The following is a 23,728-nucleotide window of genomic DNA, read 5'->3' as shown; positions in this document are numbered from 1 at the left end:
CGGTTCAAGTTGGTCCTTTTTGGTAACGGTGTTAAGTTCACTAACGGCAGAGCTGCCAGGTGTGCAATGTTTGATGACTTGGAACCTTTTATATGTGCTGGTAGTGTCACGTCATTATATGGGTTAAAAAAAATTTAATTTCTCAACCAGAAACCCTAGGGAGAGTTTGCCTCCCACTGCCTCTCACTGATCAGCCGCTGCAACAGGCCTCCACCCAACCAGCCATCGCTCAGCGCTTTCACTCTCCTTCTCAGTTCTTCACACTCTTCTCCATATCAGATAACCCTTCTTGCTTGCTTCCACCCTCTTCTCAAACTCCTCCACAAGACCTCTACTTTCGTCCTCATCAATTTTTCTCACCACCCAGATGAAATCATGGCCACAATCTTCAAGCCCGTGAGCTATTTCTGTAATCTGTGTGGCAGAGAAGTTGTTCATGCTCCCAAAACACACATACACAACAGAGCCCTTTTGCTTTGAATTAAGCCAAGTGATAGAGATATACACTGTTACCGAACGGTGGTTACTCAAATACCGTTCGGTCCTTCTTCTTCCTTTTTTTTTTTTCATCAACACAAATATACTAGTGCATCAAATACAAACATATGTAACAAAGTAAACAACACATGATTAAAGTTCATTAAACATTCTGGTAAAGCAAATCCACAAAGCTAAACAGCAACNACAAGTTCCCTTTCTGAAGCTTCACTCTTCGTTTTACTGTCACAAGTCCTTGATGTTTGAAGCTGAGTTTATCCACGTTTTAGAAAGTTGGATATGCCAGCCAAATTTACTTGGTGTAATGGCACATTTCTCCTCAGAGGTTTGATTATGCTTCCCGTGCAAGAAGATTACACTTTCTCTTGGTTCACCTTTCTTGACAGTAGACTAACCAAAACAGAAAAAGAANACAGAAACCTTGTATTCAGGGACTGATCTTATGTCCACGCTTGAAAACAACAACTGTAAGAACCAAGCAAGCCAACCTACTTTCCCTTTTCCTTCTTCCACCTCTTTGTCGTGTCCCCTTGAACCGTTATCGGAAGCATCTTGGTTCACCCATGACGAAATGGGTCCCACGACATGGGAAATGTTCCAGAGAAATTGTTCCTAGACAAATGAAGATCCTGTAGACACTTCAGTCGCCAATTTCACTTGGAATTTCACCAGAAAAATTGCCAGCAAATCATTCCTAAGCACTCACTAGTAGAGCAGGTTGAGGAGGTCCTCCACGACAACGTCCTCCCCTGAGTGTTGCGGCGGCGGCTGCTCGAACGAGCCAGAGCTTTCGGCTAGGGTTTGGGTTGGGGCTTCAGCGCTTCGCGCGTTCGGCGCCGTTCCCTGGAGTTCCTCGGCTACCGCGGAGGCGAGGGGTTGGCGAAGCTTCTCGAACTCGTCGATGAGGGCGAGAATGGAGGGTTTGGGTGGAGGAGACAACGACGAGGAGGATGCAGATTCAATTTACTTAATTCATTCCAAATTACCCCCAAATTATCCCCTAATTCCTTTTTTAATTCAACCATAATTATATTTATTTACACGTCATCATTATATATATTTTTAAAACAAATTACAATGCCGCATCATCAAACATTACACACTTGGCAGTTCTGCCGTTAGTGAACTTAACGCCGTTACCAAAAAGGACCAACTTGAACAGTTTTTACGAAAGGTAGGACTAAAGTGAACTTTTGAAAAAAGTAGGGACCACTTTGAACAAACCCTCCCAAAGGAGGGACCAAAATAGGTATTAAATCTTGTTATATACTAATTCATTTCATTTGTACCAGCTCATTTCTTGTGGCTGAGCAAGTCGCGGAAGGAAATGCTTCTGCTAGAATACACTCAGAGTTTCCCCAATGGTTTAGAAATCAGGTCCGTACTTTTTCCTATGTTTTGAGCAAGGTTAATTTGACTCTTGCTTTAAAATTTTTTTGGTATCTTTGTAGGTTTTTAATCAAGCGTTAACTCCCACGGTTCAAGAGTTAAGACATCTATCCAATTGGCCAATGAGATGTGTGAAAGTATGACACACTTACTTCATCAATGGTTACAAATTCCATACACATGAATGGTCTAAAGGAAAGAAAACAACAAATTGTGGTGTGTACATCAAGGGCCTTATAGAGGGTTCTTATGATGATTTCGACGGCATCATTCATAAAATATATGAGCTAGAGTATAACAAAGCTGCTTCTCCAAACAGAGTAGTACTTTTTTATTGTGAATGGTTTAATCCTTCTAGAGTTGGTACTAGAGTGGATCCTAGGTTTAACATTGTCGAACTCAACTTGAGAAACAGATATGGGCCGTTTGATCCTTTCATTCTACCAACTAATGTCAGACAGGTTTATTATGTGCCATATCCACCGTTCTGCAATATTGACAAGCGTGGTTGGGCTGTAGCAATACAATCCAAGCCTAGAGGTCGCATTGACTCAAATGTGGTTGAGGAAGATGTTGCCTACCAACTTGATCAAATGTCACAACCACAAGAAATTATTGAAGTTGAACGTATAACCGGATTGCGCGACCCTGATGGTGATGGAGATGAATTAGAAGCACCAATAGAAGGTGATGATGATGAAGAAGAACATGATGAAGAAGAAGAAGAAGAAGAAGAAGATGATGATGATGAAGAAGAAGATGAAGAACATGATAATGATGATTGAATGTTCGACTATCTTAAGTATTGGATCAAATTGAACTATCATTTCAATATAGTTATGTAAAATACAATCTTAAAAATTTGTAGTGATCCTTTCTTATTCTTTTTTATGCATTGCTAAGACATTCACTTTAATTTGTAGTGATCCTTCCTTATTCTTTTGTATTGTTTCACTTAATTTGTAAACATTTCAATGCAGTAATGACACGAGAAGGTTCAGACCGTCCTGATAAAGGAAAGAGGGTAGCAAGGACTAAAAAGAGGCAACGGCAGGCCCCAAAGTTAGGGTGCCTGCTGCACTACCTACCCCTGCAGTACACCGTCCCCCTACTACTGCGATACACCCTCCTCCTCCTACCCCTGCAGTTCACCCTCCTCATCTTACCCCTACAGTACACCTTCCTCCTCCTACCTCTGTAACAGAGACTCTTCCTCTCCCTATGATTATTACCCTCACTCCTCCTCCCAACCCTACTTCTATACCTTCCTCATCTTCTAGATCGCCTTCTGAGACTGCCACACCATCTGCTGATTCAGCTGGTGATGGGGATGGTGTTGACCCTCCCCTCCATGATCGACCATGGATTGAGCCATATGGCAAAGGGTAAGACTTTAATCTTTTTTTTAACCATTTTTATGTTTAAAGATTGTCTTATTTGAAATGACTTTAATTTCTTTATATGCAGGTTTATCCCATCCAGGGTTGTTTCCCAGGCCATCACACGGTCAATTAAGCAACAGTATTTGACTCCATAGCCTACTTAGGGAGCAATACCTATAGACGACAGAAAGCCATTCTAGGAGCGTTTTAAGTTGAACAAATTTAAACTATTTGTCATTCTTATTTTAACATGTTCATTAATAAATGTTTGTTTTGTTCATCATTACAGATGAAGGTACAGTGGAAAGCTGAACATGAAACACAAATACATAGAAATTTCCACATGAAAGCATCTCATCGGCTCTCAGAGACATTTAGGGATGCCCGCAATGCAGGAGAGTGCCCTTACTGGATGGGCGAGAACATTTGGAATGCTTTGCTTGCACATTGGAATTCAGCAGAGTTTCGCAACAAGTGTGCTACAGCCAAGAGAAACAGAGCGTCTGAAAAGGGTGGCGCCTTGCATACTGGCGGGTCGATCATAGTTCACGAGCATGCCATTCGTGTGGTAAACTTTCTTTACTTTTCTGTTTCTTTCATATATAACTTATGTATTTTCTATTTCATATACACTTCTAAGTCTAAATTATGTTACAGGCACAAGCTCTAGGACGAGCGGTCCATGTTGACAAGGTCTTTGCACAAACCCATGTTCGGAAGGGCACTAATGAATTCGTTGATGAAAGATCTCGCAAGACTCATGAAACCAAGCAAATAAAAGTGCTAGTATTAGTAATCCACATGATTATGTTATTGTATATATCATTCCCTAACGTTGCTTTTAATGTTTCAAAAGGAAGAATTTTCCATGAGACTTTCACAGGTTAGATCCGAACATGGGTCAGCTCCTACACCAAATGATGCGAGTAATGCAGATGACGACATCCGTAGGACACAATGTTGGGTCGATGTCGTTGGTGGGAAGAAAAAGGGATGAGTCTATGGTGCAGAACAACTTGCTGCAAACTATACAACATCGAGAGGAGGTTCACTGAAGCACTAACCTTCTTCTTCCACCCCTTCTACTGACGAGGCCATTCAGTGCTTGACACAGCTACTAGAGCAACATGACCAGGAAAACTGTGAATTGAGAGAAGAATACAGTGACTTGAGAGACGATTTTACAAACTTCAAGTCCCTGGTCATGAGAGCGCTGCCTCAAACTTCAGACACTCCTTCGACCGTCCCTCCGACCCAGCCACGACCCTCCCCATCACCCACCGTCCCTCAGCAGCCCACATCAGTCCAACTCACATCAGTCCAGCCATCTACAGAGGATCAACAAGATGATGAAGATGATTCTGATGACTATGTAGTATTTTAGTTTTATTTTATTATTGATCATAGGTGTTAGTTAGTACATTTGAATTTTAGTACATTTGAATTTTAGTACATCATGATTTTGGTACATTATCTTTGGTCATGGATGATATTGTTTTATGTTTCACATTTCATATTCAAGTTTACAAATCATGTTATATGCCTTTTTTCATCAATGATATTATTGGATGATTTTGAGATGCACAAAATGTAGCTCTGTTTGTGGTTTGAAACTTGTATCCAAGTCTGTCTGTGAACCTTGTTATGCAGGTATTTGTGGTTGGATAACAAATACAAGTATGACTTTCTTTTTTTTCGACTGTTACCGAAGGCTTTCGCCCCTCGATAATTATCGAAGGCTCATGCCCCTCGATAATTTCCGAAGGCTTACGCCCTTCGGTAAATACCAAGGGGCAGAAGTTGTCGGTAAGTGTTAGCGACAAGAAAATTACCGAGGGCTTTTTGACCATCGATAAGCCGTCGGTAATGCCATATTACTGACAGTTTATGGTTGTTTCCGAGGGATGCTGACCGTCGGTAAAACCCTTCTTTACTGTATTAGAGAGAAATAAGCTTAAGACTAAGACAATTAAGCAATGGAAAAAGATTAAAAATGGAAGAGAGAAAGGATAAAAAAACTTAGGAGTTGAAGACACGCCACTTGAAATGATCCAAGATAAGTGCCAAGGAGATTGCCACTTTCTCTACACAAGATATGACCTCAAAAGATGACTAGACAGAATTCTATCTCAAAGAAGATAAGCAAATGAATGCAAATCACTCTTATATTCATTCAATTAAAGGTGTGTACAAAAAGAGACCATTAGGTTGTTTATATAACCTTAAGGATGAAGTAAGTGAAGAGAATTAAAGGATGTAGGACTTGTCATCCTTTTATTCTCTTTCTCCTTTGCCCTATCTATGATCACATCAATTTGGGTTGACAAACCTTCTTACTCGCGCACCCATGGTTTTAGATTTCTTCACCCTTGTTTTTATTTGGTTTCTTGGATTCTTCATTTTATGTTTACTTTATGCACCTCCACAATCTATTAACCTGATACTAGATACACTTCTTACTAATTACTCACCTTACTGCTCGTTTTACTATGCATCACAGTTAGTTTTGTTTTCTATTTGTGTTGTTTTAAATTTTGGACTTTTATTTTATTTCATTTTTAAACACATTAAACATTTTGTGTCCTTCACTATCTCGCACACTCGCCTTTTTTTTATAATATAAAAAAATGAAATTTATAAAGTTAAAAGTGAAAAATAATTTTTTTCACTTTTAAAGATATGAGTACTTGTGTGATAATTTGCGTTGTCTTGGTACTTAATATCTATCCCTTTCCAAACATTTAAATAATATTTGAAAAGTATAAGGACTTGTGTGACTGTTCGTGTAATCCTAGTACTTAATACCTTAATTTTTCTCAACCATGCCAAAATTACCAAAAGAATACAAAATCTTTAAAAACTAAAAACATCAACATTTTCAATGAACAATCTTTCTTCTAAGAATTACGTGATCCTTGATTTTCCATCGTGAATAGAGATACATATAAGTAATGCCAATCCTTTTCGGGTTCACTTATAGAAAAATCAAATCATTTCCCAAAATCACTTTCAAAGAGTTTTTTAGAAACAACTACATAACCCTGACTTCTCATTTTGAATGAGAATACATAGGAGCAAGATCAATCCTTGTTGACCTAAAAAAAATAAATAATTAAAGTGTTATTTTCAGGAAATATTAAGTGTTTTTAAAGCGATATCAACTTTTTATATTTAATTAAAGGTAATGCCCTTAGGCAGGCGCAAATATGTTAATGTCTTCCCTACGCGTAACTGACTCCCAAACACAAAATCTGGTTTTGTAAACTATGTCTTATTTTATGGTTTTCCATATTTTTTCCATAATAAACTATGGTGGTGACTCCATGAGCGAGGTCGTACCTAAATCAAATTTAATATACAATTAAAGTGCAATATAGACTAGGAAATGACTCCTAGATCGTCTCTCAAGGACTAAATATTGGTTCAGTCATTAGATCGAACACTTGGTAGAGGTTTGTGGACAGTTTTGTGCAAGGAAGTGAACTAAATTGAGACTGGAATGCAACACAAAATTAAAACGATTGGTCACTAGCTCCAATGTAATGCTTACAATCACAGATTAACAACAATTAACACTACTGTAACTCCTAATCCAACACGAATTATCCAACTAAGCGAAGGTTAATCCAGTTTTCAAAATTGCAAACTAAGCGAATGCAATGCACACATTCAATCAATTCTGCACCATACAGTTTCATCAACTAAGCGAAGATTAAACACCAATTGGGCAATTAAGCGTATACCCAATCACAAGCGCAAAACAAATTCAACATTATGCCAAGTTAGAGTAGCACAAATGCAATTACAATCCAAAAACCTCAAGGAAACAATGCCATTTTGCTAATGACCAACAAAGAAACCCTAAGCTACCACTAAAACGAAATTACAATAGCAAAACAAAAGTGAATTCATTCTAGAACAATAGCAAACGAAATGCAAACGAAACACAACTAAAAACGCAATTGAAAGCACAAAACAAAAACATAAAACGCTAATGAAATTAGGAAACAAATAGCAAAGCAAATTTGGAATTAAAGTGCAGAAAACGTAACAACAACAACAAACGAAAATGAAACATAAATGCAAAGCTTGAAACGAAATTGAAAATGCAATTGGAAGCAAGAAACAAAAGTAGAAACACAATTGGAATTAAAAACCTAAACGAGATTCAATACACGAAAGCAAACCTAAAACTCCTAAAGGGGGTGAGAGGGTGGAAGAAAACGGACCAATGCTCGAAGACCTATGAAGAGAAAAATGTAAAATGAGGGATAGGGGGAGGAAATGAAATATGATTTGGGGTTTTGAAACCCCCAAATTATGAAAATGCCCTTACTATGGGCTTCTCCTAAAATATTGACCAAGAAAAGGCCCAAAAGTCAAATCTTGCCCAAAATTAAAGTAATTTACATTACAAAATGAAATTAAATAATGTTGCAACCCTCTTGAAGTCCTAACCATAACTCCAAGGTTACCGTGAAATTAATACTGAGAATAATTAGATTTAGATAATCCAAATTAATTAAAGATATGAATTAGTGATCAAATTAAGCTCAATTAGTGAAAACGAGACAATAATGAAGAATTAAACACATTTCACTAATATAATTTGGTTTGAAAACTAAGTGAATAGTATAAAATAATGATTCATCAAAATAGATAACACTTAGTGTTTTGCACTCCTGGGCAAAATCAAGACGCAGAACAAGGAACTACTTAAGAGACATCAAGAGAGTAACCCAACCTTTAGGAAACAAAAACATAAAAAAGAAAAAGACACACGAGACACCAAACAGATACATAATCCTCAATGAATCTTGGAAAAAGAAAAGGAGTAGAACACATTTAACACAGAAATAATCAGAGAAACCAGACACTTATGGAAATCATCCAAGAAATTCAAAACATGGCAGAATAATCAATCAACTTAAGAGGTGAATCAAAAGCAGCATAATCTCATGGATGCACTATTACTGTTTCCCTAAAGTGTACAGGGTAAACAATGTCAACTCAATGCACTCAAGAAAGCAAACACAAACAGACTTGGCAAGCCTCTAATATCAACACTCNAAACATATGCATGTTCAAATCAAAAGGTCTTTTATGGATGTAATGGGGCTAAGGACAAGTGAGGATAACATATGGATGAGAAGCTACAAACCAAAAGAAATAGAGGAGTAGTGGGGAACAAGTGAAAACACAATCAAATTACACCTAAAACCTTTAATTCAATCCTCTTCTTGACTCCATTATTCACAAAATTTTTTATTTGTCTAATTTTTTTGCTATTTTTGTGATGTTTTCTATCTTTTCTTGTCTTGCTCTTTTCTTTTCTCTCTCTTTTCTTTTTTTCAGAACACAACTGTAAGAGATATTTTCAAAAAAAACAAAACAAAAAAGGATCCAACTAGCCAATTCATCAGAATCCCCAGGAAGACCACACTTGTTCCCAAAACACTTCCAAAGCTCCAAAATTGCCTAAGGTAAAGGTAATCATGGTTTTTCACTTAAGGGTAATTAATGAGCTTGAAAACAAATAATAGGGAAAAGCATAGGCTCAAAGGGGTTATCAAAGGATCAAAACAAGGTAGGCCTATTTGGCAAGAGAGGATCAAGAACAAAATTGCCTTTATCACTTTCAAATATGCATATTAATCAAGAATCATAAAAAAGAGTCAAGCCAAGGCACTCGTGAAAGCAATCGAGAGATATACCACACAAGAAAGAACATCAAGTGGCTCAAATTCTCACATAGGGTATTTCTGTCACAATCAAATCAACCTCTCAAACATCATAATCATCTTTCCAAGCAGAGAAAAGCAAGGATTTCAAGCCATAAGTATCAATCACGTGAAGGAAGAACCTACGACCTAAACAAAATCCAGAAATGAAGAGAATCATGCAAAACTGTATATAGACACAATCTTAAAACAAAACAAAAACAATAAAAAAAAACCTAGAAAAACCTACACAAATAAAAAATTAAACAATGAAAGATCTCCCCCTATAGACCACACTTAAACTACAAAATGTCCTCAATGTGTCATAAGCATAAGATCACAATCATAACAGTCAATAGATCATGGACAAGTGTAATAAAATCGAGGAAGGGAGGAGAAGGGAAAAGAAAACTCCCCTGAGTTATGGTGGAAGTTGCCAAATTTGAACAAGTAGAGAAATATTTTCCACCAATGGATCCGACAAGGAAGTTTTGGTGAGGAACTGCTTCATTCGCCAAATTTGATCGAGAAAGGAAATGTCTTCCACAATTGGATCTAAGAAGGAGAGATTGTTGATGAGCGGGTTCGACTGGTGCTTATTGATCTTCAAGCTTTTAAGTATGTGAGCACCTTTGCCTGCCACTGTGGGTGTTTGTTGGTCAAATTCATGTGTAACTTCTGCAATAGGGTTAGTGAATGGTGGTTCCAAAGAATCTATATGTAGTGGTATAACACCCAATCCCAATTTATCAAACTAAACCTCAAATATACTCTCAGAACATGAACCAATTTCAAATTTAGAAGCAATATCATGCACAAGCTCAGATTCATGTTCAGTGCATGGATAAGAAGTATTCAAATAGGATGGAAAAAATTGTTTCTCATCATGCAAAGAGGGGAAATGAAAAGCATGTTCATCAACATCATAATCATCAACCACATACCCATTAATAGCATAATCATTAATAGCATAATCAAACTAAGGTATGTTTACCTCCACTTCCCTAAAGGTGGCTACATTGGTGGAAGAGAATGAAGAAAGTCTATCTGGCTCAACATTCCTGCTCATATATGTCTAGTCCTCAAAATATTTATCAGTATCAATCTCGTCAGGTGCAAGAGTAAGGCCATCTGAAGGTGGGAAAGTAGGTGGCATAGTGGGCACATGAATCTGCTTCCCATCTCCTATGTTGATGGCACTCACATCATTTTCCAGAGTCTGAACAGTCTGAAATGATGATTGCTCTAAATCTTAAGATCGTTCCTTAGTGAGTTGAGTGGCCATCTACCCCATCTGATGAGTCAACCTCTGAATGGAAGATCTTGTTTGCTGCTGAAACTGCATGTTTTGCATGGCCATCTGCTTCAACAACTGCTGCAATGTAGGCTCAGAAGTAGAAGGCTGAGGAGCTATTTGGGCGGGCTCATGAAGTTGCAGTTGTTGTTGTTCCTGGACTGGTGGAGTACCATACCATCCCAGATTAGGATCGTTTCATTGAAGATTGTTGTTGTAACCATACTGATCAAAGTGATGTTAAGCAGGGAATAATTCATCCAAGAACAATAGCTTAAGATCTTCCCAAGCAGTAATGAAGCTAGGAGCAAGAAAATACAGCCAATCCCTTGTTGATCCCTGTAATGAGTGTGAGAATTCCCTTAAGAACATGTGATCATCCAAGACATGTGGAGGCTTCATTGTAGAACAAATGATATAGAACTTGCCAAAATGTTTATGTGGATATTCACCTGCAAAACCATGAAACGTAGGCAACAAAAGTATCAGTCCAATGGTGAGAACACAATGAACATCATCCTCACTAAGTGAAGTTGGCTCCTAGGGAGCACTCTCATGAGTTGGAGGATGAGCCATATTGTTCTTAAAATAGATTTCAGTAGAATGCACATGAGAATCAGAAATAGAATTTGGTGAAGCAGATGCAATATGCATGAGATATGGAGTGGTAGACACAGAATGAGAACCATAATCAGAGGCACATGCAGAGGAAAATTCATAATCAGAGGCATTGGTAGAATAAGCATTATTCATATAACCAAAATAGGTATACATGGTGAAAAAAGGGAGATAGGAAGAATGCAGTGAAATTATGCAACTAAAGCTATCTAAATGAAAAGACTAATAATTCCTAGAATTCCTAATGATAACGGCTTAAAACACTGTTATTTTTTATATGATTTTGATAAAAAAAAAAGTACCCTTTATCACTTAGAAACTTGCTTGGACTCATGTTTTTGCATTAAGTTGTGTGAATAAGAGAGTTGAGGTTGATTTCAATGATTCTATGACTAATTCCCTTTGTTTTAGCAGAGATTGAAGTAATACTGGAAGCAAAGATGAAGAACCAAGAAGATGGAGCTCAAAAGGGCCTTAAAAAGCACTAGAATGAGGGATAGCACGAAGCCTGGGCGCGCTTAATGGAAGCTTGAGCGAGGAAAATTGACATCCACCACTCAGGCGCCCTTTTTGGCCGCCTAGGCGACGAGGTCTTGAAGCGTGGGCACCCTACCTGGAGGCCCAAGCCTTACATAAGGTCTTTTCATCGTCCAAGCACCCTAAGTGGGGCGCCTAAGCGTCGCGTTTCGTGGATCAGGCCTAGTTTCTGCACTATTTCGAATCTATTGGAGCAGGTTCTATTTTTGCTTGTCTCCGACTCTTTTTGTTGGAAACAGGATGACTCAGTTTCAACACCAAGAGGGGGGTGAATTGGTGAGGTTTAAAAATTAGAGTCTTTTCAAGATCTTTTTCGCAAAGTATATGTTGAGATTGTTGATAAGCACTAGTTTAACTAACCTTAATCTCACAGTGCTTTAATCACTCTAGTTTTTGAAGATGACAACACATTATTAATAACACATGTATTGTAATGTGTTATATGTTTTGTTCTTTATTGGATGATTCTTTATTGAACATGTTTTGTGTTGATTTTGATATGTGAATGCACATTTACTGAGCTTATATCTATAACACCATTTATGACTGCATTACATATGTTTTTGAAAAAGAAAACCGCAAGCACTTTTATGAACATACATTGCGTGGCATAATTGCAAGTTTTAAGTCGACTTCATTATGAAGTAAGTCAACTAAAACTCGTGACTATGTACAAATTTTCAAAAGCAGTGATGTGAGTGATTTTGCCTTGAAAAGTTTTTCAAACTGAGCTGATGTGCCTAAGTCGACTACATACGCAGTGGATCCGACTTAATTAGTTGGTTGTTTGAAATTTTGTTAATGTGTGTGTATAGTAACGGTTATATTTCAAAAGTTAGTTAGAGCATTGATGATAGTCAACTGTATTAAATGCAAAATCAATTTCTCTATTGTTGACTGCTACTGTTTGATTTATCTGTTATAACTGTCTAAGGATAGTCGACTTTATTAGTAGCCCAGTCGACTACAGGAGCGTCTAATTTATAGAAAACTATAAATAGACGTGTCTCAGTTGACCACAGAGACTTTGGTAATTCTAACACTTTCATTTTTGATTTACAGATTGTGATCTCTAAGAATTTACTCCAAGAACTCATCAAGAAGACAGTGGTGATCTATCTTTAAGAGGTTCTTTGAAGGAGAAAGGTTTTTGTGCTTATTGGCTGATCACATCCTGCACATTGTGGTGCAAACGTGTTGATCAAGATTTCTCTCAATCTTTGTAAAGATTGTGGTTGTTATCCTGCTGGGATTGTAGGGGGTTGACTCGTGGAGTCTGTACACTTTGAGGGTTGTTCAAAGTGGGTTAAAGATTGTAGAAGAGGGGATATGTTGCTGCAGATCTTTGTTATGTGTATTGCCTATATTTTGGTTAGAGGGTCAGAGAGGTATTTTATATTTTTGACGTGGAGGTCTCTATAAAAGCCTTGTTGTAAAAACCTTGACCATTATTGTGCATTTGCTTCCATATTGTGGAAGGACACTGGATGTAGGCATTGAGGCCAAACCAGTATAAAAACTTGCGTTTGAATTCTCTATCCTTACACTTTTACATTCAGTTGACTTTACTGCTTTCATAGTCTACTTTGTATTTTCTGCTGCACTTACATTTTTCATTCCTTGTGATTCAATAAACTTTATAAAGGATAATACTTTGCGAAAAAGATTTCAAAAAGACTCTGATTTTGAAATCTCACCAATTCACCCCCTCTTGGTGTTGAAACGAAGTCTACATGTTTTCAAACAATTGGCACCAAAGCTGGTTTTAATAAAATATTTGAAAAACTAGTCGACTTCACTTTTTCTTGAATCGACTATATACCTGGGGATGGCATCCAATTTTCAAACTTTTGGTGAAGGTGTATCTACAAACAGACTACCTCTGTTTGCTGGTGAAAATTACCCTTTTTGGAAAATTAAAATGCAAATTTTTCTTGAATCCATGGATAAAGGAATTTGGGATGCAACCTTGAATGGTCCTTTTGAGCCTACTCATACTGTTGATGGAAAAATAGTTTTAAAAAAAAATTCTGAGTGGTCTCAAGAAGAGAATAGAAAAACATAGTATGATATCAAAGCTAGAAACATCATTACCTCTGCACTAACTCTTGATGAATTTTTCAGGATATCTCAATGAAAATCTGCCAAGGAGATGTGGGATGTCTTGGAAGTCACTCATGAAGGCACTGATGAAGTCAAGAGAGCAAGGAAGAATTCTTTGATTTAGGAGTATGAACATTTCAGGATGAAAGCAGGAGAAACTATCTATGAAGTCCATAAAAGGTTCACACACATTGTAAATCACCTTATGGCTCTTGGCAAAGTCTTTGACAAAGAAGAGATCAATATTAAGATTTTAAAAAGTCTTAGTAGAAGCTGGCAACCCAAAGTCACAGCAATATCTAAGTCCAAAGATCTCACAATCATGAATATGGCTACCTTGTTCGGCAAGTTAAGATAACATGAGTTAGAATTGGGTAGGTTGAAGGACGAAGAGGAGATTGAAGAGAAGAAGTTCATTGCTCTAAAAGAAACAAGTAAGAAAGCCTTAAAGTCTGAGGAGGAATCAGATGCAGAGATGGACGACAAAGAATTAATGACCATGGTGGTAAGAAAATTCAGTCGACTTATGAAAAATGATAGTCAACTTATTAACCATGCAGGTGACAACAAAGCTAGGAAAGCTCATAGGTCAAGTGTTGTACAATGCTATAAATGTGAAAAAGAAAGACATATCAAACTAGATTGTCCAGACCTGAAGCCAAAGCAAAAGATCAATAGAAGGTTTCCTCAAGACAAAAGTAGAAAACGGAAAGGAGCCTACATTGCTTGGGAAAACAGTGATTCAGACTCTTCATGTGGTGAAGATCATGATCAAGAAGAGGAGTCTAACATCTATTATATGGCTAGAGCATCATTGGTCGACTATGACAGTGACACAAAGTTTGAGAAGGAACCAATTGAAGTCAAGTATGATCTACTGCTGGATGCATTCAAGGAGATTCATACTGAAGCTATGCGACTCCAGTATAAGGACAATCGACTCAACTCTGATAGGAAGGATTATGAATATAGAATCAATAATCTCGTCACTGATAATGAAAAATTACAGAAAGAAGTAGATGAAGCCTTGATGAATGCTAAAGAGATTAAAGGGAAACTGTTACAGTAGAAAAAGTTTGTGATAAATGCCCTGTTCATGAAAAACATATAGATTACTTGACTAGCACGCTAGCCAAATTTACTCAGGGTAAAAACAACTTAGATGTTGTTTTAAAATACAAGGAATTGGTTTTAAAGCTAATTCTAATAGGTCCAATACAAGAAAATTTTCATATTTAAGCAAACCTGTTAAACATGCCTACTTTTATTGTAATTGTGTTGGTCATACTGTTAGAAACTGTTACTACAGAAGAGTTGGAGTTCCAAAAGGATTATATGTGTGGATTCCGAAGGAACATCTGACTTCAACTAACAATCAAGGACCCAAGTTCAAATGGGTACTTGCAACCAAAACTTAAATTATTTTGCAGGATTACAAACAGGTGCAGTGAGAACTCAAGGATGATCTACAACGGCTATATCAAACATCTTGAGTGTTCAGAACTGGTAACATGTATTTACCTTATTGCATCATGTATGAATAGATTAACTGATTGAAAATTGATTGTTTGTTGATTGTATAATTGAATGGTTGAATGTTTTGTTTGAAAAATGTTTTTCACGACTTTTAGTCGACTCTATTATGAGCTCAGTCGACTGTGTGTCTCTGCTTGCATGTGTCCTGTTTTGAAACCTGATGTCACACTGAAGCTAATGTTGTTTTTATTAAAATCGACTTGAGTCTCTGTTTCAGTTTTCCTTATTTGAAATTTCAAAAGTGGGTTATTTTTGGGTTTTATCTTTCGTGCCTGTGGAAAAATGTTTTTAAACCTTTGATTCTGCTGTTAGGTGGGCTATCTCTCTACTAACCTTAAGGCTGAGGAGGAAGGTTTCCAGTAGTTACTTCTCAATGGCATCTTCCAACTAGAATCTTGATAATAGAAAAGGAAAGCAAATTTCTGAGACAAGAAATCCTGATCCTTCTGGTTGGATCAGTGATGAGGATTCAAGAAACAAGTTTTAAATCAACCCAGCTAAGGCCATGGCTCACCCCTATTATCTCAAATTTAGAAAATTCGAAAGAGATGGATTTGATTTTCCTAGCCTGCTGGAAGTGCAACAACTATCAAGCCTCGTCCAGATGAAGGGTGTCTGGTATCCTGACTTGGTGGAAGTCTTCTACCATAATCTAAAGTTTGTAGATGGTGGTATGAAGTCTAGAGTAAAAGGTGCATATATTGAGATAGATGATTTCATTTGGATGTTGTTCATAGGATTTGAAGCAAAAGGGGCATACTCACACTTGTCTAATTCTGAATTCAATGTGAGCTTGAAGAAAAATGATCTTTACTCAAGCTGGAGGAGATCTCCTGAAGATGTGTCAAGAAAAGGACAATACCGTCATGAAGGTCAGAAGAAGGAAGAAAGGATCATTGCCCACATTCTCTCTTGGGTTATATTACCTGGTAGGATTGTTCACAACCGAATGACCACCGAAGATGTATACCTGATGAACGCCATCATAAACAAAATTCCTACTAATTTGATAGAAGTTATTAAGAATCATATGAAGTTGGCTGCTTTCAAAAATTCTCATTACCTTCCATATGTTGTCTTCATAAGTAGGGTTCTTATAGTACAAGGTGTTAGAGTAATTGATGAGAGGAAATTCTATTGTGACTATCCAAACGAGATAGACAATGATACATTGATAAGTCTCGGTTTGAAGAAAACTTCAATTGGATGGTTCTTCAAAGATAAAACTATGTTCTCTCCTAAAACTAAGTTTGAAATATTTGCTGCTGAAAATTAAGAGCTTTGCATGACAAAATTGATAATCAAGGTGCAACTCAACAACAAGAAACCTCTTATTCAGATTAAGGGTTATCAAGATAGAGTCTTTGTTGGAAAACAGGTAGGCTTCCTTTTACACCAAGAGGGGGGGGGGGGGTGAATTGGTGGGTTTTCAAAATAAGAGTCTTTTCGCAATCTTTCATACAAAGTAAAAAACTTTACAAACTTTCTTGAATTGTAAGTAATGAAAATTCGTGTAGTGAAAAATCATAGTTAACTACACAGATAATAGAGTCGACGGTAAATAAAAGATCAGGGATAGAGAATTCAAACACTGGTTTTTATACTGGTTCGGCCTCAATGCCTACATCCAGTGTCCTTCCTGTACCAGGAAGAAAATGCACTACAATGGTCAAGGTTTTTACAACAAGGCTTTTATAGAAGACCTCCACGTCAAAAATATAAAACACCTCTCTAACCCTCTAACCAAAATATAGGCAAACCACACAGCAGACTTGCAGCAGGATGTCCCCTCTCATGCAATCTGCAAAACCACTTTGAACAATCCTCAAAGTGAACCAGACTCCACGAGTTTATCCCTTGTAATCACAACAGGTAACCACAACAATCACCACGGATGCCAACAAAGAATTTTGATCAACCAAAGACACCTCAATGAGTAGATATGTGATCAAGCAGTGAGCGCACAATCAATCTCCCTATGAATCTCCTTCAAGCAAGATCACCACCGTCTTCTTGAAGAGTTCTTGGAGCTCTATAATCTCAGAGAAACAATCTGAAACAGAATCTAAAAGTATTAGATAAAAAATGTCCAAAAGTCTTATAACAACTTCATGTTTCATCTATTTATAGAATTTTATTAATCAAACGCTCCCTTAGTCGAATATGCTACTAATTCAGTCGACTAGGTTATGATAGTTATAATAGATTAGTCAGGCCAGTAGCATTCAGTCAAACAAAATAAATTCTCATTCAATATAGTTGACTTTCATCAATGCTCAACTAACTTTTAATAATATAGCTGTTACTGTTCATGAGCATAACAGAATTTCAAAGCAAACAACTTATACAGTCGAATGTGTGGCGCACATAGTCGACTTCGACATGTCAGAGCATTTTGAAATTCTTTCCTTCACAAAATCTCACATAATACTGTTTCTGAAAATCAGTACAAAGACTTTAGTATAGTCGATTCAATTAGTAATGGAGACGACTTTACTGCAACTTTGTCACACAGTTTTAAGTTCACAAGAGTGCATGTGGTTTTCATCCTTTAAAAACACGTGTAATGCAACTAGATATGATGTAACATGTACAAGCTCAATAAGTATGCATTGACATAGCAGTATAACACAAAAACATGTTCAACAATATATCAACCAATAAGCATAAGAACATGTAACACAACAACAACATATGTGTGTTATTAAAAATTGTTGAGAAAACAGGTAGGCTTCTTTACACCAAGAGGGGGGAGGGGGTGAATTGGTGTTATTTCAAAAAAAAAAAATATTTTCGCAATCTTTATACAAAAGTATAAAGCTTTTTTTATCTTTCTTGAAATGCAAGTAATGAAAATTTCTATGCAACGTAGTTGACTACTTAACAGTTATAGTCGACTGAAATAAAGAGTGTAGGGATAGAGAAAATCAAACACTGGTTTTTATACTGGTTCGGCCAACAATGCCTACATCCAGTGTCCTTCCAATCCATGAAGCAAATGCACTATATAGGTTGCGGTTTTTACAACAAAGAATTTATAGAAGAAGGAATTCATAGAAGACCTCACGTCAAAAATATAAATCTCCTCTCTAAACCAAAACCAAAATATAGTTGCAATAACCAAAATCAGACTTACAGCTAGAATCCCCTCTTCTGCAATTTGAACCCACGTCGAACAATCCTCAATGTGTAAATTGTAGCATTCTTCATAGGATGTCAAGCCTTAACACAACATTCTTCACAGGATGCCAAGACTTCAAAGATCAATCAAGAAGCACCTTCTTTGTGCAGTTTTGATCACATAGTCAGCGCATAAGCCTTCTCCCTTTGAATCTCTCTCAAGATAGATCACCACTGCCTTCTTGGAGAATTCATGGAGCTGTTAAGAAAAGAGTTCAATATGAAACAAGAAATGAAAATGTTAGATTCACAAAAGTCTCTGAACAACTTGTGTTCAGCCAATTTATAGTTTTCTGTTAGATAGATTATTTCTCAATCGAATAGCCTACTAATTCAGTCGACTGTATTAATACAGTTATAATAGACAGTCAACATAGAGGCTCTCAGTCAATGAAAATCAACACAGATTCAATACAGTTAACCACATCATTAATGCTTAAATAACTTTTAAAAATATAGTCGTTGGAGCGTGTAAGCATAACAGAATTCCAAAACAGATCAATAATACAGTCGAATGTACACTGGACAAGGTCGATTGACACATGTAAAAACATTTTGAAATTCTTTTCTATCCAAAACATCACAGAGCACTGGTTCTCAAAATCTATACACAGGTTTTAGAATAGTTGAATCCATTACAGGTGTATTCAACTGAACTAGAGCTTTGTCACACAATTATAAGTTTGTAAAAGTGCTTGTGATTTTTCTCTTTCCAAAATGTGCCATAAAATATGTACTGTTATCAAAGCTATTTTACTGCACATTATCATACAAGCATGTTCCACAAATATATCACACAATTAACATAGGAAAATACATCACAGTACATAAAAACATGTTCAGCATGTATGACAATCAATTCAAAATAAGAACATGTAATGCAACAACATGTGTACTGTTATTAAACATTGTGTTGTCATCATCAAAAACTAGATTGATATAGAGTTTGTGTTGTCAACAATCTCAACAATCTCCCCTTTTTTTTATGATGCACAACTATGATTAATAACTCAACCATGTTTGTACAATCCAACACAAGACAGAGTAATAGCATATAGCAAAAGATTTAATACAGTTCAATTACTCTGCATGTTCAGCATAATATCAAGCAGATAAAGTATGAGACAGATTATTCTTCCCCTTTCACAAAGCATTTATACTGACTTTCATACAAACATATATAACTCTCCCCCTTTGTGCATTAACAAAAAAAGAATGCTTAAGATATTTATGCAGATTTGAAAAACAGAGATGCATCAAAAAAATATGCAATTTGTAAAACACAATGATGCTCTCATAATCACAATTTCACCAAAACAATATTAACTTCCCCTGAAGTATAGGCATGTGATGAAAAAAAATGTAAAAGGTGATACTCCCCCTGTCATTATGCATTATAAAATCAAATAAGGTGAATAATGCAGAATATCAAAGATTTAGCAGTTTAAGCACAGAGTTGTATCAAAGTCAGCATATCAAACCACATAGATATGCAATGATACAAACTTCAACAATCTCACAATATTATGTCAATTTAGATACTTGCAACAGATAAGAGTAGAGATAATAGCAGATTATGCATGATTTAAGCAAACAGTAAAGATAAAACCAAATTCCAGATATGGAATTGTTAACCCATTTTGCAAGTAGTTGAATGCTTTAAATCATCAGTCGAATGCATTGCTTTTGCAGAAGTTGAATTCCAATTGTAGCTTCCAAAGCAATGTTCTTCCTGCAAAACCTTTCAACAACCTTTTCTAGATCAAGCATAATGGTTAAGCAAGAATTGTAATCAAATAACAACAGAAGTCAATATGTAAAGATGTATGACAAAATAAGCATAGTTGACTTCAAATAGGACATAGTCGAATTAATCATTCAGTGCAATCAGACATTAAGCAATTTTTTTTAAAGCAACTGAATTGATTCAAAATACTGATTTCATTTCCTTGAACAAGATGATATTACAATGATAGGATTAGAATAAGGAAAGCAAAACAAAAGACAAACAAAAGATATGGCATTATATGCCAAATACAAAATGAAAAACATAAACCATGACTCAAGACTTAACAAGCACAATATTGCTACATGTACTGGCATATTTCAACTGATAGGCCTTAGTCCATTTCAGAGGATTCATTAGAGTATTCTTCTAGTGTACTGCTTTCATTTTGTGATTGAGGTATCTTATGAACGTCCAGGTTGTCATTCATAGTCTTTAATTGATCAACCACAAATATCTCAAACTTTGTTATTGGTGAAAACTTATTTTCATCTTCAAAGAACCATCCTATGGAAGTCTTTTTCATTTTCATTTCTTCCAGGGTACATGGTTTATCTCATTTGAGTAATCACAACAACAAGATTTTTCATCACTTACTTTAACACCTTGCACCAAGAGAATTTTGCTAATAAGTACTGCATATGGTAGATAAGGTGAGTTCTTGAAAGCTGTGAGCCTCATGTGATTTCTAATAACTTTTATCCAGTTAGTAGGGATTTTATTGATGATAGCATGCATCAAGTATATGTCTTTAGTGGTTAGACAATTTTGACTAATTCTCCTAGGTAGTATGATCCATGAGAGAATATGAACAATATGAACAATTTTGACTAATTTTAACTCATTGTCAACACCCAATTTCGTTTGAATGACTATAATAAAACTAGTTTTTATTTTTGTCTTATTTTATTTAATTTTAATTTAATTTTATTTTTATTTTATTTTTTACTATTTTTTTTTTATGTTAATTTCTTTTTATTATTTAGTTTTATTTTTATCGGTTTTTTTACTTTAATTTTTATGTTAACAAAAAAAAAATCTGAAAAAAAAGGCGTTTGTCTTTTAGTGCAAATATTAAAAAAAAAAGGGAAAAAGATTTTGTTTTGGTGTAAAAGAAAAGTGAAAAGGAAAATCGTTTTCAGGCCTGGAAAAAGTACTACGCGGGCAAGGGGCTAGAAACGGTTTTTGCAGTGGCAGGCAAGGTTTGGAAGGGGAGGAGCGCATCAAGACAAAAAGGCAGATAAGGAGGATTTGGGGAGGAAGCATTTGGCCATCGGGCAAAGGAACAACAGAGGATCTTCAACAAAAAGCAAGCGGGAAGTATTCATTGAAAAAAATAGAATATTACGATTAGTGAGGATACATTTGCAAAGAGGAAATGGAGCAAACAAAGAGAAAGGAGGAGGTCACCTGAGGTGCTCGGCTAAACGGTGACGAGCGGAGCTTCAAGAGGTAAGTGGCTTTGTTCACTTGTGTCTTCATGTAGGCTTGATGCATTATGATTCTTATTATACATGATATCATGCATGATATTGCTCCGTTTGAGATCATATTGTTGTATGAGTACTCTCCGTTTGACGAGGAAAGGCGACGACACCGCGGCCGGCATGACTCCGGTGGGGTGTGGCGTCGCCGACGACACCGAGACTGGAGAAGGTGTGGCGCGAGGGTTGGATTCGAAGAAGTGGAGGTGCGGTGGCGTTACCCTAGCGCGAGAGAGTGGCTCGTGGCTGGTGGTAGTCGCCGGCAGCTCATGACGGTGGTAGCATAGAAATGTTGGCAAGCGGCGTTCAAGGGTGGAAAAGCCCCAACCCTAGGTTGTGCGAAGAAGACACGCCAGGATGGTGTTCGCGTTGGTCGTCTCTGCAGCGCGGTGGCTTTGACGCTAGGAGAGTGGCCGTTGCGGTGTGGTGGCCGGCATTGTGGTAGCGATCGGCGCCGACGGTTGTGCCTCAGGCCGCCACTCACGGGGCCAGGGACGGTGGTGACGGGAAGAGGGTGGCTTGTGCTCACATTGGAGGGAAAATCAGATGCTCTGCGTTTTGGTTTATTCAAATGACAGAGTCTAAGAGGACCCCTAAAGGGTTTCTGAAGCTAGGGTTGGGCCTGGGGTTTTATTTTCGTTTCTTTTAGTTTTCCTTAAATTAGTTAACTTCCAACACTCTTGTTTTCGCTCTCATCACCCCCTATCCGCCTGGTCTGATGCTGAGCCCATTATGCCAAAACAAAAAAAAAAACTAATTAACTTCCTACGCCCCTGCTTTCGCTCTCATCATCCCCTTTAAAGCCCATTTCGTTTTTTCTGAAAAAGGAAAAAGGATATAAGCACCCTTGTTTTTCATTTTTCCACCCCTTTTCTACTCAGGCTTAGGCCCAATCTGTCCTCAGAAATAAATTAGGTTTAGACACCCCATAGTTTTTTTATTCTAATTATTTACTTATTCTTTTTGTTCTTTATTATTTATCTCACATATATAAAAATAAAAATATATATTTAAAAATCAACAAAATTTTATTTTTAAAGGTTTAAGCACACGTGCGACCATTCTGTCAACCTTGTGCTGAAAACCTTTTTCTTCTTCTTTTTAAAAATCAACAAAAATTATTTCAAAAGGTTTAAGCACAAGTGCAACCATTATGTCGGCCTTGTGCTGAAAACCTTTTTCTTCTCCTTTAAAAAACTATCAAAAAATTATTTTAAAAGGTTTTAGCACATGTGCGACCATTTTGTCGGTCTTGTGTTGAAAACTTTTTTCTTCTTCTTTCAAAAAATCAACAAAAATTTATTTTAAAAGGTTTTAGCACACGTTCGACCATTCTGTCGCCCTTGTGCTGAAAACCTTTCCCTTTTTTATATAAAAAATACCAAAAAAAATATAAAATCTTCAAAAACTAAAAACATTTTCAAACAAACAAACAAACAGCTAGAACTACATAACCCTGATTTCTCACTTCGAGAATACGTAGGAGCAAGGTCAATCCTTGTCGGGCTCAAAAAATAAAAAAAATATTTTTTGTTTCTATAGAATTTTATTTTTGGGGATAGTTAAACATGTTGAAAACCACATCAAATTCGCGTATTTAGTTAAAGGTACTGCCTTAGGGCAGGCGTTGTAGGGTGCTAATATCTTCCCTACATGTAACCGACTCCTGGACCTAGAATCCGGTTTTCGCAGACCATGCCTTATTTTTTTATGGTTTTTCCGTAGTTTTCCAGAATAAACTATGTTGGCGAGTCCAAACTCTTTTTTCAAAATTGTTTTCTTTTTTTTGGATCGTCGTCCCGTCGCGATTCTGGTTGCGACACCCATCATGAGAAAACTTTCCTTGTAGAGATGCATCTTCAGGACATCTTCTCCAGTTAGAGTAAAATCCCTTTTCTTTAAATGTACATTTAGTTCTGAGTTGGGCAAATGCTTGAGTGCTCCTTTTGCTTCAAGTCCAATGAACAGCGTCCGGATGAAATCATCTATTTCAATGTTTACTCCTTTTATCCTGGACTTCATAATGCCATTTTCAAATTTAAGATTATGGTAGAATACTTCCACCAAGTTAGGATACCATGTACCTTTCATGTGGACGAAACTTGTTAAGCCTTGAACCTCCAGTAGGTCTGGAAAATTGAATCCTTCTTTTTTGAATTTTCTGAGCTTAATATAAAATGGACGAGCCACGGTTTTTGATG

At 36.7% G+C, this 23,728-nt stretch overlaps 1 long non-coding RNA gene across 1 annotated transcript; it reads left to right on the top strand.

The window, feature by feature from the left end:
* Positions 1-2,612: 2,612 nt before the first annotated feature.
* Positions 2,613-4,742, top strand: LOC111241006. Its single transcript, XR_002666693.1, has 3 exons — positions 2,613-3,272; positions 3,355-3,837; positions 3,927-4,742. It is a non-coding gene; the product is annotated as an uncharacterized LOC111241006 (long non-coding RNA).
* Positions 4,743-23,728: the final 18,986 nt, after the last annotated feature.

The sequence above is a fragment of the Vigna radiata genome, unplaced genomic scaffold (assembly GCF_000741045.1).
Source record: "Vigna radiata var. radiata cultivar VC1973A unplaced genomic scaffold, Vradiata_ver6 scaffold_48, whole genome shotgun sequence".
NCBI classification, from domain to species: Eukaryota; Viridiplantae; Streptophyta; class Magnoliopsida; order Fabales; family Fabaceae; genus Vigna; species Vigna radiata.
Note: the sequence above shows the minus strand (reverse complement) of the source record. Positions and strands in the feature narration are given on the sequence as shown.